This window comes from Apostichopus japonicus, chromosome 10 (assembly GCF_037975245.1).
Source record: "Apostichopus japonicus isolate 1M-3 chromosome 10, ASM3797524v1, whole genome shotgun sequence".
Classification (NCBI taxonomy): Eukaryota; Metazoa; Echinodermata; class Holothuroidea; order Aspidochirotida; family Stichopodidae; genus Apostichopus; species Apostichopus japonicus.
Window position 1 is genome coordinate 10,175,815 of NC_092570.1, and position 5,114 is coordinate 10,180,928.

Below are 5,114 nucleotides of genomic sequence, written 5' to 3' on the forward strand. Positions count from 1 at the left end.
TTGCAGCTGAGTTCGGCTCTCATGACAAATTTACTTCTAACTGGTTTAATGCAATGTTCACAATTCATTTAGTTGGTATATTTATCATTATGATGTAAATGAAGAATGTAATGACTTGTTATAAATATTATCCTGAAGAATATGATACATCATATAATTATCTTATTTAAGATATCAAGCAAATGTTAACGGTTTTTTATCTCAATACCTCAGTCTCAATACCTGTTTGCTGATGAATTACGGAAAACAAACATCCAAAGTAGATTCAATGTTTCTTATATATACTAAATGCACTTTAACCAGGTTGGTTTAATGGAGATACAAATTACAAGTACTTCGATTGTCATTAAAATATGGAGTTTCTAATTAAAATCGGTTCTCTTTGGCTAACTATTGACTGGTTATCGCAGAAAATTAATTTTAGTTGTAACTTTCAAACTGATACTACAAATTATCAATTTCGAAATACAAATGAAAAATTCTTTTTATTACTAATCGTCGTCATTATATTTCATATAATCAATGTTTGTATAAATTTTCTTATTTATTAGAAATGATTCATGTTTTTCCCATGTATAACTTAATTAAAACAAAGGATCGAAATAAACCAAAGTGCTGAACTCTTTCCGATAAGTAAGTTTCCTCTTGTTAATTTGTTATCACAAGACTAGTGACTAATTAATTAAATTACCTCTGAATAAAAAAATAATAAGTTGTTGAACTCGGCTTCGTGCCAGAAGCTCTCTATTTTACTGAACTCTTTTTCAGATTTGTTTGTGTCTTTAAATCTGAATAGAAGTAAACTGAAAAAGAGTCCAGTCCTCATGCAGCGATTACCTGAAAAAAAAATTTGTATGCTTCGTCCCAATTAGAAAGAAGAATTGGGTTGATATTATTCGCACCAAAGTGTGCTCAACAGTAGCGTAGCTAGGGTTTAAGGGCACGTGTAAAGAATTGGAGCTGGGTTACTTAGGCCCTACTTCTTCTAAACTGCCAAAGCCGCAAGTGCGAACCCTTGTCGGTGTGGGGTCCAGTGTCCCGCCATGACGCCACTGTGGGGGATGAATCAGCGGAATTCTGAAGGTATAGACGCAAGTAAAGTGTCATAGTCCGTAGAAGGCAAAGAGTCGTGTATCTTCTTTCATACCTATACTTTTGTTTGAGACATAGCAAATTTCGGGGCACCGAACAATGGGCATGTGGCCTGCCCATCCATCCCGCGGCCACTTGGAGACTCTACTGATTGCGCTTGGCGCAAAGCCATACATATAACATTAGACTAAGAGCATCCTGGTATGGAATTGGGGCAGTTAATTTATCAACTGAACAGATTAAGACATTCTTATGTCCATAATACAATGTAGTAATCTAAAACTGCAAATACGGCTTCAGTTACGGTAATAAACAATAAACCAAAACAAAACCAGACAGCAAAACTTGCAGTGTGGTTTCGATGATGCTACATGAATATCATCTTATATGAATGTGACACACTAGGCTGTAGGGTATAGCCAGGATGAACAACATGCTTCAATCTAAGTATGGTACAGCAAAAAGCATTAAGATATGACAAACAATATTCACATTGGCAGCTGTTGACCGAGATCGAAACTTTTCTTGTATTCAGCATACAGATTGATCTCTACCAAAGACAATAGGGCTTCTTCTACTCAATGTGGTACACCTACAAGCTGTACATTTAGCAGGTGCCTGGCGAATTTTACCACTGGTCCCCACGATTTTGCGTCTGGTTAGCCTCTAAAACATCTAATAATTTTCGTAAACGGCACCTGGTCATTTCCCCAAACTTTACTACATCCAAACCTGAAGTTTTTATTTAGCACTGAACTCGACAATTGCGAAATACCACGGAAAACTTCAACAACAGAAGCAAAGATATAATACCGATGATTCTCAATGATACCGTCCATTCTAATACATTAAGCATGTGTAAGCAGTACGTTTCATCACACACATTTGTGCACAGTGATGCATGCAGCGACGTAAGTTAGCGATCCTCTTAAGTTAATGGAGATTTGATCGAGACTTCTTGGTTCATATCTAAGGATACCTTTAAGCTAATTTCCAATTGTCAACAGCCTCTCCTAATGAGGCGTAACGCATTTGTTATCTAATAGGCGGGTCGGTGGGAGATACGGTAAATTATAAAACAAGGCTACCACAATTTGACTCCTGATGACTCCAAACGACATTTGAACTCCACCTAAAAAATATAGGGATCTTGAACTCAATGTGTAATAACTACATTATAAATATGAGATTGGTCCAAGCTTCCCCTTCTTGAGATATCGTGTTTACAAGGTTTTCACAATTTGACCCCTTGTGACGACCTTTGACCTCCCGGTCTAAAAACAATAGGCTTCTTCTACTCAATGTGGTACACTTACGCAAAATATGAAGTTGGTCCAAGCTTACCTTCTTGAGATCTCGTGTTTACAAGCAAGGCTTCACACACACACATGCGCATCCGCCTGGATGACTGCAAAGGTTACGATTATCATCGAAACCAAAACCGACAATAACTATGACGTCAAATGCAGTTGCACGACAACAGCTAGTTCGACGACAGCCATTCAAGACACACGTGTTCTGACATTACACGTGAAATGGGGAATGAAGGACGCCATAAATGCAAAACTGTCTATTTACTATTGTTGCCCTTATAGATTTCACGTGCCAGTGATATTAACGTACGTACTTTCTGAGGATTACTCAGCAAAGATCATTCACTACGCTTAATAATCCCCTACATACTCTAAATCCACTATATAAAGGATGGTATTTGAACCCGATGTCTTATAATCACACAATATCCATGAAAACTTTATTTTTTACTTGGCAATGTTCATTTATAAATAATAAAGATGGAAACACGACAGCAGATATATTGTGGCACCTAATTCAAAAGACTGTATCAATCCATCAACTCAACGTGCTCAAGAAGTCACTCTCCGTGCGAAGAAGGGACACGTGCACGCAGCCTAGTGACTCATTGTACAAACAACTTACATGGTATGACCATATTAAATAATAAAGGGGGAATATATTGCCATTATAATAGTTGTATCAGGCGCATGGCCAAGGGGGGGGGGGGCGAAGGGGGAACCGCCCCCCTACTTGAGCATTTTTTTTTTAATTTAATGTTTTTTATGATATCGCTAGTGATTTCATAAGAGAAAATGCTAATATGCAACTTACAAGGCCTGGGAAGTGCCATTACCAGCAATCTGAGAGGCATTTTCAGCCAAAATTTTCTTGTACGCTTCGCGCCAATTATGGTGGCGCTAAGCTTAGATAGTTTGCAATGCCGTATCTACGGCTCTGATAGTTTACCCACATTTTCGCCCCTCCCTTGGCAAATTCCTGGCTACGCGCCTGAGTTGTATACTACGGAAGCCCTGTGGGGAAATGTTATACTTTTACCTGTTTTACAGTTCAACTTTATAAACCCTAATCAACTGAATAATACTAAAATATCCACTTGATTTTCACCAAATATTCGCAACAACATCCTTAAAAACCCACATTAACCTAAGAACAGTTAAATCTGATAACAAAGTGGATATTTAAGGGAGTTTCATTGAGGATATTTAAAGGAAATTTTGAGGTTGTATTGATTTATTTTGTTTCCCTCAAAACTACGTGGTTTTAATGTGGATGTTCAGGTAGGCCTAGCGTATGAGGTTATATGAGGAAGTCAAAGATTTAAAGTTCAGAAAGTAAAATATTTAAATATGAAGGAAATCAAATTGACCTGTTTTGGGGATTCCATAGTATACATTAAGATTAATTAAGGGAAAGAAAAAAAATAAAGCGTTGTTACGTGATATTTTGGTAAAATTGAAGTGATGAATAAACATAACTTGTCCCTCCACCTTGGAGTGGAATTCATCTAATTAAAAAATATAGATATCATAAAGAGAGATTGCCTAAATAGTGCCATAGACGACTTTGTTGGGAACTGAATCTTACTAGCTCATTAACCTTCATTTAGTGGATGAACATATTGAAGGATATGTCTTCATTTATCAACTGTAACCTTCTTGTGAGAAAAGGGATGTATCGATTGTAGATAAATCACTAAAACATCATAAATCATGTCCAACATCATAATTTCTTGTCCTGCATATTATCTGAAGCTATGAAGCGTCACGTTTGTCTAATGATCTTTGTGTTGATCTCGGCGATATTACCTAATGGCCTATGTTCTAAAATTGGCAGTCCATCATCTCCACTGAGTAGCCTCTGATATGTTTAAACATCGGTTTCAGCCTCTGACCTTTGTTGACCTCAACTGACCTGTAAACATCTAATCTGACGTTTATCCCAGGTTTACTTCAGTTATCTTCTTTAAACAGTAATGGAAAGTGACTGGGATATTTTAGACAAGAAATTTATGGCTAGAAGGGGATTTGAATTAGCGACCTCTGAATTACGAGCTCGTAATCTAGAGGTCACTGTTGCAAATCCCGTGCTCGCAAATACTTTGTGTTGCTCGTATCCATTCTTTATACATTGTTATACTTTGCCTTCTGTTTACCCCCAACGAACATTTGGCCCACCAAAAAAAAGGGGGGATGGGTGGGAATCTTGCAAATACCAAGATGGATCTACGTTTGAGGTGTAAAGTTTATCCAAGCTTTACTATTGCAGTTATGATACTTACAAGATTTTCAGACTTTGTCCTCTGGTGACCTCAAATGACCTTTGGTTTTTAAACGACAGACAGGTTCTGATACTCACTTCTAGTTGTTCTGGAGACTGCGTGTTGATCCATGTTCATCCATACTGTACCTTTGCAGTCATTGTGGTATTTACAAACATCTTCCGACTTATATTAGCCATTTGTAAGATATGAATATAATAAGATCACTGAGATAACACCAGGCTATAGTCGTATTGTCATACTTATAATTGGGGTAATTCTTGAGCATTTTCAAAAGATGAATTGAAAAGAAAGTAATTAAAAAAGTGATGCAATAAAGATTTGTTTTATTCCTAAACCAGCCTCCAACCCAACTCCCTTCTCACACAAACACACACAGTTATACAAAATAATTTGGACACAAACAATAATGAAGAACACTACAGGG